At 62.9% G+C, this 13,863-nt stretch overlaps 2 non-coding genes across 2 annotated transcripts; both read left to right on the forward strand.

The window, feature by feature from the left end:
- Positions 1-2,011: 2,011 nt before the first annotated feature.
- On the forward strand, positions 2,012-2,130 carry LOC131871159 (5S ribosomal RNA). The gene has a single exon (XR_009369432.1). It is a non-coding gene; the product is annotated as a 5S ribosomal RNA (ribosomal RNA).
- Positions 2,131-9,934: 7,804 nt separating this feature from the next.
- Positions 9,935-10,053, forward strand: LOC131871160 (5S ribosomal RNA). Its single transcript, XR_009369433.1, has one exon. It is a non-coding gene; the product is annotated as a 5S ribosomal RNA (ribosomal RNA).
- Positions 10,054-13,863: the final 3,810 nt, after the last annotated feature.

The following is a 13,863-nucleotide window of genomic DNA, read 5'->3' on the forward strand; positions in this document are numbered from 1 at the left end:
AGGCAAACCGGGCTCCGACTTCGTGCACGCCGCACCTTGGAGCACACATCGGAGCGCTCCCAGGTTCGCACCAGCGTTGCGCACCTTTGATGCGCTGCCTTCACTAATTTCCAGAAAAGGCAAAAAAAAACGATATTTTAAAATTTCCGTTCTGAAAGATAGTGAAAAAAACGGAACGCGGGTGCCATCTTGAGCCCTTCCTGATGCGCAGCCCAGGCAAGTTGTGCGCACCAAGGTGCCCACCCTGGCGGAGGTGCGCGCCCGGGGCAAACCGGGCTCCGACTTCGTGCACTGCATGGTGCCCACCAAGGCGCGCAACCCAGCCAAGGTGCCCACCGCAGCGAAGGTGCACGCGAGGTGCGCACCCGAGGTGCACACCCGGGGCAAACCGGGCTCCGACTTCGTGCACGCCGCACCTTGGAGCACACTTCAGAGCGCTCCTTGGTACGCACCAGGGCGCGCAACCCAGCCAAGGTGCTCACCCCGGCGAAGGTGCACGCGAGGTGCGCACCCGGGGCAAACCGGGCTCGGACTTCGTGCACGCCGCACCTTGGAGCACACATCGGAGCGCTCCCGGGTTCGCACCAGCATTGCGCACCTTTGATGCGCTGCCTTCACTAATTTCCAGAAAAGGCAAAAAAAAGAAAAAAATGAGATTTTAAAATTTCCGTTTTGAAAGATAGTGAAAAAAACGGAACGCGGGTGCCATCTTGAGCCCGCCCTGGTGTGCAGCCCAGGCAAGTTGTGCGCACCAAGGCACCCACCCTGGCCAAGGTGGGTCACGGGGTGGGTCCTAGGGTGGGTAACGGGGTGGGTACTAAGGTGCGTGCCAAGGTGGGTCATAGGGTGGGTGCCAAGGTGGGCACCAGGGTGGGTGTGCACCAACCCTAGCCAGGGTAGGTCACGGGGTGGTTGTCGGGGTGGGCGTCAAGGAGCCAAGGTGGGTGGCAAGTAGCCAAGTTGCGTGCCAAGGTGGGTGTCGGGGTGGGTGCCAAGGATCCAAGGTGGGTGCCAAGGAACCAAGGTGGGTGTCTGGGTGGGTGCCGAGGTGGGAGCCAGGGTGGGTCCCAAGGTGAGTGCAAAGGTGGGTGCCAGGGTCAAGGTGAGTGCCAATGTGGGTTCCAAGGTGCCAGGGTCAGGGTGAGTGCCAATGTGGGTTCAAAGGTGCTAAGTTGGGTGCGAGGTTGGGTGCGAGGGTGGGTGGGTGCCAAGGTGTGCTAGGTGGAAGCCCGGGTGGGTCGGCATCCCATGGGTGTCGAGTTGGGTGCCTGATGGGTGCTTCTTGTCAAGTTTTAGTCGTCGGGACTCATTTCGAGCCTTAGAGGTCGTTTCTTGTCCGGTTGCCCTGTCTTCGACCTGGGAACCCAATTTTGGTCCTCGGGTCCCATTTTTTTTTGTCTCGCATCCCACTTTTGGCCTGTGGCCTTTTCGGGGTCGATTCTCGTTTTGGGCATCAGAGCATGTTTCTTCTCCTAAAACCCAATATTTGTTTATTAAGTCTCGGAACACATTTTTGTTCTCGTGGACCCATCATGGGTCTTGGAACGCATTTGTGGTCCTTGGGTCCCATTTTGCATCCCGAAACTTGTGTTTTGGTGCTTGATCCCTATTTTGGGTGCCCACCTTGCACCAAGTGCGCACCCGGGGCAAACCGAGCGCCTTGGTGCACCGGGGCAAGATCGAGCGTGCACCCGAGGCGCCCCGAACATGCACCAAGGTGCACTCGGCCCACATGTGAGCGCAGGTCGTTGCGCCCGAGGTGGTGTGTGGGCACCGCGTTGCAGACGGGACACTGCACGCACACGACGCCCCCTCCAGGTGCACGCACGTAGGCCGGGCCGGGTGCACACCCGACGCCCTAGCAAGGTGCGCGCACCCGGGCAGGGCTCACACTTGGCGAACGGGGCGCACTTCGCGAGGGAGGGTGTGCACCTCGACGGGGGTGGGTGGCCGGGGTGGATTCGCACGTGGGTCGCGGTTTGCTAAGTACACACTGCGACAAGCTCATAACGGGTGCGATCATACCAGCGTTAGTGCACCGGATCCCATCAGAACTCCGCAGTTAAGCGCGCTTGGGCCGGAGTAGTACTGGGATGGGTGACCTCCCGGGAAGTCCCGGTGTTGCACCCTTTTTTAGTTTTTCGCCGGGCGTCGCAATGCTATTTGAATAAACCTTTTGCCCGTTTGCGTTCTCGTCGGGGCCGGGCCGGGCCGGGGTGCGCTGCCCGCACTACCGCGCGCGCGGGGGCGACACCGAGCGCGCACCCGAGGCGCCCCGAGCACACAGGCCACGGTGCAACCCGGGCGTTGTGCGCGCACCCCGGTGCGCCCGAGGTGCTGCGCGCGCACCCAGGTGAAATCGGTGTGCACCTCGGCCAGTGCGCGCTCGGTCGAGTCGCGCACGTTGGCCAAGGTGCACGGTGATGTTTCTTACTCTAAGGTTCCGCACCAGACGCCCGGGACAGGTGAGCGAAGCTGGGCGGGGCCGGGTGCGCGGCCGGGGCAGGTGCACGCAGCTGGAGAGAGCTTTGGAGCACACTTCGGAGCGCACCAATGATGCGCTCCATTCAAAAGTTTCCTGAAAAGGCAAAAAAAGTTGAGATTATAGAATTTCCCACTTGAGAGATTGTAAAAAAAAAAAATTTAAAATGAAGGAAACGCGGGTGCCAAGGTGTGCGCAGCCCAGCCAAGGTGTGCGCACCAAGGCGCCCACCCTGGCGAAGGTGCACGCAAGGTGCGCACCCGAGGCAAACCGGACAATTAACCCAACTTTCGACTTCGCGCGCACCTTGGAGCGCACTTCGGAGCGCTCCTTGGTGCGCACCAATCTTGGGCACCTCGGAGTGCACCATGGCGCCCACCAAGGTGCGCACCCGGGGCAAACCGAGCTCCGACTTCGTGCGCACCTTGGAGCGCACGAAAGGTGCGCACCATGGCGCCCACCAAGGTGCGCAGCCCAGCCAAGGCGTGCGCATCAAGGTGCGCACCCTGGCGAAGGTGCGCACCCGGGGCAAACCGAGCTCCGACTTCGTGCGCACCTTGGAGCGCACAAAAGGTGCGCAACCCAGCCAAGGTGTGCGCACCCCGGTCAAACCGAGCTCCGAATCGTGCGCACCAGAGGTGCACGCCATCGTGCGCACCTTGGAGCACACTTCGGAGCCCTCCTTGGTGCGCGCCGATGTTGCGCACCTCGGAGCGCACCCGGGGAAAACAATGCAATTAACCCGACTTTCGACTTCGTGGGCACCTCGGAGCGCTCTCGGGTTCGCACCTCGGAGCACACCGAGGTGCGCACCTTTGATGCGCTGCCTTCACCAATTTCCAGAAAAGGCAAGAAAACATTGAGAAGGTGTGCGCACCGAGGTGCCCACCCTGGCGAAGGTGCACGCGAGGTGCGCACCCGGGGCAAACCGGGCTCCGACTTCGTGCACGCCGCACCTTGGAGCACACTTCGGAGCGCTCCTTGGTGCGCACCAGGGCGCGCAACCCAGCCGAGGTGCCCACCCCGGCGAAGGTGCACGCGAGGTGCGCACCCGGGGCAAACCGGGCTCCGACTTCGTGCACGCCATGGTGCCCACCGCGGCGAAGGTGCACGCGAGGTGCGCACCCGGGGCAAACCGGGCTCCGACTTCGTGCACGCCGCACCTTGGAGCACACTTCGGAGCGCTCCTTGGTGCGCACCATGGTGCCCACCAGGGCGCGCAACCCCGCCGAAGGTGCACGCGAGGTGCGCACCCGGGGCAAACCGGGCTCCGACTTCGTGCACGCCGCACCTTGGAGCACACTTCGGAGCGCTCCTTGGTGCGCACCATGGTGCCCACCAGGGCGCGCAACCCCGCCGAAGGTGCACGCGAGGTGCGCACCCGGGGCAAACCGGGCTCCGACTTCGTGCACGCCATGGTGCGCACCGCGGCGAAGGTGCGCACCCGGGGCAAACCGGGCTCCGACTTCGTGCACGCCGCACCTTGGAGCACACTTCGGAGCGCTCCTTGGTGCGCACCAGGGCGCGCAACCCAGCCGAGGTGCCCACCCCGGCGAAGGTGCACGCGAGGTGCGTACCCGGGGCAAACCGGGCTCCGACTTCGTGCACGCCGCACCTTGGAGCACACTTCGGAGCGCTCCTTGGTGCGCACCATGGTGCCCACCAGGCCGCGCAACCCAGCCAAGGTGTGCGCACCAAGGTGCACGCGAGGTGCGCACCCGGGGCAAACCGGGGTCCGACTTCGTGCACGCCGCACCTTGGAGCACACATCGGGGCGCTCCCGGGTTCGCACCGGCGTTGCGCACCGTGGTGGGCACCTCGGAGCACACCAAGGTGGGCAGCGAGGTGCGCACCTTTGATGCGATGCCTTCACTAATTTCCATAAAAGGCAAAAAAAAAACGAGATTTTAAAATTTCCGTTTTGAAAGATAGTGAGAAAAAGGGAATGCTGGTGCCATCTTGAGCCCGCCCTGGTGCGCAGCCCAGCCAAGGTGTGCGCACCAAGGTGCCCACCCTGGCGAAGGTGCGCGCCCGGGCAATTAACCCAACTTCCAACTTCGCGCGCGCCAGGGTGGGAGCGCACCCAACAACCGGGCCTGGGAAGAGCCAATGCGAGAAACCCCACCAAACGCTCTGACAAAAAAAGAGGGGGCGCTCCAGTAACCCCGCTTCGGAGCGCACCCTGGGCAAACCCAGCCAAGGTGCCCACCCCGGCCAAGGTGCAGGCGAGGTGCGCACCCGGGGCAAACCGGGCTCCGACAACGTGCACGCCGCACCTTGGAGCACACTTCGTAGCGCTCCCGGGTGCGCACCTCAGAGCACACCAAGGTGGGCAGCGAGGTGCGCACCTTTGATGCGCTGCCTTCACTAATTTCCAGAAAAGGCAAAAAAAAAAGGAGATTTTAAAATTTCCGTTTTGAAAGATAGTGAAAAAAACGGAACGCGCGTGCCATCTTGAGCCCGCCCTGGTGCGCAGCCCAGGTAAGGTGCCCACCCTGGCAAAGGTGCGCACCCGGGCAATTAACCCTACTTCCGACTTCGTGCGCGCCAGGGTGGCAACCGGGCCTCGGAAGAGCCAATGCGAGAAACCCCACCAAACGCTCCGACAAAAAAAGAGGCGGCGCTCCAATAACCCCGCTTCGGAGCGCAGCCGGGGCAAACCCAGCCAAGGTGCCCACCCCGACGAAGGTGCACGCGAGGTGCGCACCCGGGGCAAACCGGGCTCCGACAACGTGCACGCAGCACCTTGGAGCACACTTCGAAGCACTCCCGGGTGCCCACCGGCGTTGCGCACCGTGGTGGGCAGCGAGGTGCGCACCTTTGATGCGCTGCCTTCACTAATTTCCAGAAAAAGGCAAAAAAAAATGAGATTTTAAAATTTCCGTTTTGAAAGATAGTGAAAAAAAAGGAACGCGGGTGCCATCTTGAGCCCGCCCTGGTGCGCAGCCCAGGCAAGGCATGCGCACCAAGGTGCCCACCCGAGGTGCACACCCGGGGCAAACCGGGCTCCGACTTCGTGCAGGCCGCACCTTGGAGCACACTTCGGAGCGCTCCTTGGTGCGCACCATGGTGCCCACCAGGGCGCGCAACCCAGCCAAGGTCTGCACACTAAGGTGCCCACCCCGGCGAAGGTGCACGCGAGGTGCGCACCCGGGGCAAACCGGGCTCCGACTTCGTGCACGCCATGGTGCCCACCGCGGCGAAGGTGCACGCGAGGTGCGCACCCGAGGCAAACCGGGCTCCGACTTCGTGCACGCCGCACCTTGGAGCACACTTCGGAGCGCTCCTTGGTGCGCACCATGGTGCCCACCAGGGCGCGCAACCCAGCCAAGGTGTGCGCACCAAGGTGCACGCGAGGTGCGCACCCGGGGCAAACCGGGGTCCGACTTCGTGCACGCCGCACCTTGGAGCACACATCGGAGCGCTCCCAGGTTCGCACCAGCGTTGCGCACCTTTGATGCGCTGCCTTCACTAATTTCCAGAAAAGGCAAAAAAAAACGATATTTTAAAATTTCCGTTCTGAAAGATAGTGAAAAAAACGGAACGCGGGTGCCATCTTGAGCCCTTCCTGGTGCGCAGCCCAGGCAAGTTGTGCGCACCAAGGTGCCCACCCTGGCGGAGGTGCGCGCCCGGGGCAAACCGGGCTCCGACTTCGTGCACTGCATGGTGCCCACCAAGGCGCGCAACCCAGCCAAGGTGCCCACCGCAGCGAAGGTGCACGCGAGGTGCACACCCGGGGCAAACCGGGCTCCGACTTCGTGCACGCCGCACCTTGGAGCACACTTCAGAGCGCTCCTTGGTGCGCACCAGGGCGCGCAACCCAGCCGAGGTGCCCACCCCGGCGAAGGTGCACGCGAGGTGCGCACCCGGGGCAAACCGGGCTCCGACTTCGTGCACGCCATGGTGCCCACCGCGGCGAAGGTGCGCACCCGGGGCAAACCGGGCTCCGACTTCGTGCACGCCGCACCTTGGAGCACACTTCGGAGCGCTCCTTGGTGCGCACCATGGTGCCCACCAGGCCGCGCAACCCAGCCAAGGTGTGCGCACCAAGGTGCACGCGAGGTGCGCACCCGGGGCAAACCGGGGTCCGACTTCGTGCACGCCGCACCTTGGAGCACACATCGGGGCGCTCCCGGGTTCGCACCGGCGTTGCGCACCGTGGTGGGCACCTCGGAGCACACCAAGGTGGGCAGCGAGGTGCGCACCTTTGATGCGATGCCTTCACTAATTTCCATAAAAGGCAAAAAAAAAACGAGATTTTAAAATTTCCGTTTTGAAAGATAGTGAGAAAAAGGGAATGCTGGTGCCATCTTGAGCCCGCCCTGGTGCGCAGCCCAGCCAAGGTTTGCGCACCAAGGTGCCCACCCTGGCGAAGGTGCGCGCCCGGGCAATTAACCCAACTTCCAACTTCGCGCGCGCCAGGGTGGGAGCGCACCCAACAACCGGGCCTGGGAAGAGCCAATGCGAGAAACCCCACCAAACTCTCTGACAAAAAAAGAGGGGGCGCTCCAGTAACCCCGCTTCGGAGCGCACCCTGGGCAAACCCAGCCAAGGTGCCCACCCCGGCCAAGGTGCAGGCGAGGTGCGCACCCGGGGCAAACCGGGCTCCGACAACGTGCACGCCGCACCTTGGAGCACACTTCGTAGCGCTCCCGGGTGCGCACCTCAGAGCACACCAAGGTGGGCAGCGAGGTGCGCACCTTTGATGCGCTGCCTTCACTAATTTCCAGAAAAGGCAAAAAAAAAAGGAGATTTTAAAATTTCCGTTTTGAAAGATAGTGAAAAAAACGGAACGCGCGTGCCATCTTGAGCCCGCCCTGGTGCGCAGCCCAGGTAAGGTGCCACCCTGGCAAAGGTGCGCACCCGGGCAATTAACCCTACTTCCGACTTCGTGCGCGCCAGGGTGGCAACCGGGCCTCGGAAGAGCCAATGCGAGAAACCCCACCAAACGCTCCGACAAAAAAAGAGGCGGCGCTCCAATAACCCCGCTTCGGAGCGCAGCCGGGGCAAACCAAGCCAAGGTGCCCACCCCGACGAAGGTGCACGCGAGGTGCGCACCCGGGGCAAACCGGGCTCCGACAACGTGCACGCAGCACCTTGGAGCACACTTCGAAGCACTCCCGGGTGCCCACCGGCGTTGCGCACCGTGGTGGGCAGCGAGGTGCGCACCTTTGATGCGCTGCCTTCACTAATTTCCAGAAAAAGGCAAAAAAAAATGAGATTTTAAAATTTCCGTTTTGAAAGATAGTGAAAAAAAAGGAACGCGGGTGCCATCTTGAGCCCGCCCTGGTGCGCAGCCCAGGCAAGGCATGCGCACCAAGGTGCCCACCCGAGGTGCACACCCGGGGCAAACCGGGCTCCGACTTCGTGCAGGCCGCACCTTGGAGCACACTTCGGAGCGCTCCTTAGTGCGCACCATGGTGCCCACCAGGGCGCACCCGAGGCAAACCGGGCTCCGACTTCGTGCACGCCGCACCTTGGAGCACACATCGGAGCGCTCCCAGGTTCGCACCAGCGTTGCGCACCTTTGATGCGCTGCCTTCACTAATTTCCAGAAAAGGCAAAAAAAAACGATATTTTAAAATTTCCGTTCTGAAAGATAGTGAAAAAAACGGAACGCGGGTGCCATCTTGAGCCCTTCCTGATGCGCAGCCCAGGCAAGTTGTGCGCACCAAGGTGCCCACCCTGGCGGAGGTGCGCGCCCGGGGCAAACCGGGCTCCGACTTCGTGCACTGCATGGTGCCCACCAAGGCGCGCAACCCAGCCAAGGTGCCCACCGCAGCGAAGGTGCACGCGAGGTGCGCACCCGAGGTGCACACCCGGGGCAAACCGGGCTCCGACTTCGTGCACGCCGCACCTTGGAGCACACTTCAGAGCGCTCCTTGGTACGCACCAGGGCGCGCAACCCAGCCAAGGTGCTCACCCCGGCGAAGGTGCACGCGAGGTGCGCACCCGGGGCAAACCGGGCTCGGACTTCGTGCACGCCGCACCTTGGAGCACACATCGGAGCGCTCCCGGGTTCGCACCAGCATTGCGCACCTTTGATGCGCTGCCTTCACTAATTTCCAGAAAAGGCAAAAAAAAGAAAAAAATGAGATTTTAAAATTTCCGTTTTGAAAGATAGTGAAAAAAACGGAACGCGGGTGCCATCTTGAGCCCGCCCTGGTGTGCAGCCCAGGCAAGTTGTGCGCACCAAGGCACCCACCCTGGCCAAGGTGGGTCACGGGGTGGGTCCTAGGGTGGGTAACGGGGTGGGTACTAAGGTGCGTGCCAAGGTGGGTCATAGGGTGGGTGCCAAGGTGGGCACCAGGGTGGGTGTGCACCAACCCTAGCCAGGGTAGGTCACGGGGTGGTTGTCGGGGTGGGCGTCAAGGAGCCAAGGTGGGTGGCAAGTAGCCAAGTTGCGTGCCAAGGTGGGTGTCGGGGTGGGTGCCAAGGATCCAAGGTGGGTGCCAAGGAACCAAGGTGGGTGTCTGGGTGGGTGCCGAGGTGGGAGCCAGGGTGGGTCCCAAGGTGAGTGCAAAGGTGGGTGCCAGGGTCAAGGTGAGTGCCAATGTGGGTTCCAAGGTGCCAGGGTCAGGGTGAGTGCCAATGTGGGTTCAAAGGTGCTAAGTTGGGTGCGAGGTTGGGTGCGAGGGTGGGTGGGTGCCAAGGTGTGCTAGGTGGAAGCCCGGGTGGGTCGGCATCCCATGGGTGTCGAGTTGGGTGCCTGATGGGTGCTTCTTGTCAAGTTTTAGTCGTCGGGACTCATTTCGAGCCTTAGAGGTCGTTTCTTGTCCGGTTGCCCTGTCTTCGACCTGGGAACCCAATTTTGGTCCTCGGGTCCCATTTTTTTTTGTCTCGCATCCCACTTTTGGCCTGTGGCCTTTTCGGGGTCGATTCTCGTTTTGGGCATCAGAGCATGTTTCTTCTCCTAAAACCCAATATTTGTTTATTAAGTCTCGGAACACATTTTTGTTCTCGTGGACCCATCATGGGTCTTGGAACGCATTTGTGGTCCTTGGGTCCCATTTTGCATCCCGAAACTTGTGTTTTGGTGCTTGATCCCTATTTTGGGTGCCCACCTTGCACCAAGTGCGCACCCGGGGCAAACCGAGCGCCTTGGTGCACCGGGGCAAGATCGAGCGTGCACCCGAGGCGCCCCGAACATGCACCAAGGTGCACTCGGCCCACATGTGAGCGCAGGTCGTTGCGCCCGAGGTGGTGTGTGGGCACCGCGTTGCAGACGGGACACTGCACGCACACGACGCCCCCTCCAGGTGCACGCACGTAGGCCGGGCCGGGTGCACACCCGACGCCCTAGCAAGGTGCGCGCACCCGGGCAGGGCTCACACTTGGCGAACGGGGCGCACTTCGCGAGGGAGGGTGTGCACCTCGACGGGGGTGGGTGGCCGGGGTGGATTCGCACGTGGGTCGCGGTTTGCTAAGTACACACTGCGACAAGCTCATAACGGGTGCGATCATACCAGCGTTAGTGCACCGGATCCCATCAGAACTCCGCAGTTAAGCGCGCTTGGGCCGGAGTAGTACTGGGATGGGTGACCTCCCGGGAAGTCCCGGTGTTGCACCCTTTTTTAGTTTTTCGCCGGGCGTCGCAATGCTATTTGAATAAACCTTTTGCCCGTTTGCGTTCTCGTCGGGGCCGGGCCGGGCCGGGGTGCGCTGCCCGCACTACCGCGCGCGCGGGGGGCGACACCGAGCGCGCACCCGAGGCGCCCCGAGCACACAGGCCACGGTGCAACCCGGGCGTTGTGCGCGCACCCCGGTGCGCCCGAGGTGCTGCGCGCGCACCCAGGTGAAATCGGTGTGCACCTCGGCCAGTGCGCGCTCGGTCGAGTCGCGCACGTTGGCCAAGGTGCACGGTGATGTTTCTTACTCTAAGGTTCCGCACCAGACGCCCGGGACAGGTGAGCGAAGCTGGGCGGGGCCGGGTGCGCGGCCGGGGCAGGTGCACGCAGCTGGAGAGAGCTTTGGAGCACACTTCGGAGCGCACCAATGATGCGCTCCATTCAAAAGTTTCCTGAAAAGGCAAAAAAAGTTGAGATTATAGAATTTCCCACTTGAGAGATTGTAAAAAAAAAAAATTTAAAATGAAGGAAACGCGGGTGCCAAGGTGTGCGCAGCCCAGCCAAGGTGTGCGCACCAAGGCGCCCACCCTGGCGAAGGTGCACGCAAGGTGCGCACCCGAGGCAAACCGGACAATTAACCCAACTTTCGACTTCGCGCGCACCTTGGAGCGCACTTCGGAGCGCTCCTTGGTGCGCACCAATCTTGGGCACCTCGGAGTGCACCATGGCGCCCACCAAGGTGCGCACCCGGGGCAAACCGAGCTCCGACTTCGTGCGCACCTTGGAGCGCACGAAAGGTGCGCACCATGGCGCCCACCAAGGTGCGCAGCCCAGCCAAGGCGTGCGCATCAAGGTGCGCACCCTGGCGAAGGTGCGCACCCGGGGCAAACCGAGCTCCGACTTCGTGCGCACCTTGGAGCGCACAAAAGGTGCGCAACCCAGCCAAGGTGTGCGCACCCCGGTCAAACCGAGCTCCGAATCGTGCGCACCAGAGGTGCACGCCATCGTGCGCACCTTGGAGCACACTTCGGAGCCCTCCTTGGTGCGCGCCGATGTTGCGCACCTCGGAGCGCACCCGGGGAAAACAATGCAATTAACCCGACTTTCGACTTCGTGGGCACCTCGGAGCGCTCTCGGGTTCGCACCTCGGAGCACACCGAGGTGCGCACCTTTGATGCGCTGCCTTCACCAATTTCCAGAAAAGGCAAGAAAACATTGAGAAGGTGTGCGCACCGAGGTGCCCACCCTGGCGAAGGTGCACGCGAGGTGCGCACCCGGGGCAAACCGGGCTCCGACTTCGTGCATGCCGCACCTTGGAGCACACTTCAGAGCGCTCCTTGGTGCGCACCAGGGCGCGCAACCCAGCCGAGGTGCCCACCCCGGCGAAGGTGCACGCGAGGTGCGCACCCGGGGCAAACCGGGCTCCGACTTCGTGCACGCCATGGTGCCCACCGCGGCGAAGGTGCACGCGAGGTGCGCACCCGGGGCAAACCGGGCTCCGACTTCGTGCACGCCGCACCTTGGAGCACACTTCGGAGCGCTCCTTGGTGCGCACCATGGTGCCCACCAGGGCGCGCAACCCCGCCGAAGGTGCACGCGAGGTGCGCACCCGGGGCAAACCGGGCTCCGACTTCGTGCACGCCGCACCTTGGAGCACACTTCGGAGCGCTCCTTGGTGCGCACCATGGTGCCCACCAGGGCGCGCAACCCCGCCGAAGGTGCACGCGAGGTGCGCACCCGGGGCAAACCGGGCTCCGACTTCGTGCACGCCATGGTGCGCACCGCGGCGAAGGTGCGCACCCGGGGCAAACCGGGCTCCGACTTCGTGCACGCCGCACCTTGGAGCACACTTCGGAGCGCTCCTTGGTGCGCACCAGGGCGCGCAACCCAGCCGAGGTGCCCACCCCGGCGAAGGTGCACGCGAGGTGCGTACCCGGGGCAAACCGGGCTCCGACTTCGTGCACGCCGCACCTTGGAGCACACTTCGGAGCGCTCCTTGGTGCGCACCATGGTGCCCACCAGGCCGCGCAACCCAGCCAAGGTGTGCGCACCAAGGTGCACGCGAGGTGCGCACCCGGGGCAAACCGGGGTCCGACTTCGTGCACGCCGCACCTTGGAGCACACATCGGGGCGCTCCCGGGTTCGCACCGGCGTTGCGCACCGTGGTGGGCACCTCGGAGCACACCAAGGTGGGCAGCGAGGTGCGCACCTTTGATGCGATGCCTTCACTAATTTCCATAAAAGGCAAAAAAAAAACGAGATTTTAAAATTTCCGTTTTGAAAGATAGTGAGAAAAAGGGAATGCTGGTGCCATCTTGAGCCCGCCCTGGTGCGCAGCCCAGCCAAGGTGTGCGCACCAAGGTGCCCACCCTGGCGAAGGTGCGCGCCCGGGCAATTAACCCAACTTCCAACTTCGCGCGCGCCAGGGTGGGAGCGCACCCAACAACCGGGCCTGGGAAGAGCCAATGCGAGAAACCCCACCAAACGCTCTGACAAAAAAAGAGGGGGCGCTCCAGTAACCCCGCTTCGGAGCGCACCCTGGGCAAACCCAGCCAAGGTGCCCACCCCGGCCAAGGTGCAGGCGAGGTGCGCACCCGGGGCAAACCGGGCTCCGACAACGTGCACGCCGCACCTTGGAGCACACTTCGTAGCGCTCCCGGGTGCGCACCTCAGAGCACACCAAGGTGGGCAGCGAGGTGCGCACCTTTGATGCGCTGCCTTCACTAATTTCCAGAAAAGGCAAAAAAAAAAGGAGATTTTAAAATTTCCGTTTTGAAAGATAGTGAAAAAAACGGAACGCGCGTGCCATCTTGAGCCCGCCCTGGTGCGCAGCCCAGGTAAGGTGCCCACCCTGGCAAAGGTGCGCACCCGGGCAATTAACCCTACTTCCGACTTCGTGCGCGCCAGGGTGGCAACCGGGCCTCGGAAGAGCCAATGCGAGAAACCCCACCAAACGCTCCGACAAAAAAAGAGGCGGCGCTCCAATAACCCCGCTTCGGAGCGCAGCCGGGGCAAACCCAGCCAAGGTGCCCACCCCGACGAAGGTGCACGCGAGGTGCGCACCCGGGGCAAACCGGGCTCCGACAACGTGCACGCAGCACCTTGGAGCACACTTCGAAGCACTCCCGGGTGCCCACCGGCGTTGCGCACCGTGGTGGGCAGCGAGGTGCGCACCTTTGATGCGCTGCCTTCACTAATTTCCAGAAAAAGGCAAAAAAAAATGAGATTTTAAAATTTCCGTTTTGAAAGATAGTGAAAAAAAAGGAACGCGGGTGCCATCTTGAGCCCGCCCTGGTGCGCAGCCCAGGCAAGGCATGCGCACCAAGGTGCCCACCCGAGGTGCACACCCGGGGCAAACCGGGCTCCGACTTCGTGCAGGCCGCACCTTGGAGCACACTTCGGAGCGCTCCTTGGTGCGCACCATGGTGCCCACCAGGGCGCGCAACCCAGCCAAGGTCTGCACACTAAGGTGCCCACCCCGGCGAAGGTGCACGCGAGGTGCGCACCCGGGGCAAACCGGGCTCCGACTTCGTGCACGCCATGGTGCCCACCGCGGCGAAGGTGCACGCGAGGTGCGCACCCGGGGCAAACCGGGCTCCGACTTCGTGCACGCCGCACCTTGGAGCACACTTCGGAGCGCTCCTTGGTGCGCACCATGGTGCCCACCAGGGCGCGCAACCCAGCCAAGGTGTGCGCACCAAGGTGCACGCGAGGTGCGCACCCGGGGCAAACCGGGGTCCGACTTCGTGCACGCCGCACCTTGGAGCACACATCGGAGCGCTCCCAGGTTCGCACCAGCGTTGCGCACCTTTG

The sequence above is a fragment of the Cryptomeria japonica genome, unplaced genomic scaffold (genome assembly GCF_030272615.1).
Source record: "Cryptomeria japonica unplaced genomic scaffold, Sugi_1.0 HiC_scaffold_376, whole genome shotgun sequence".
NCBI lineage: Eukaryota > Viridiplantae > Streptophyta > Pinopsida > Cupressales > Cupressaceae > Cryptomeria > Cryptomeria japonica.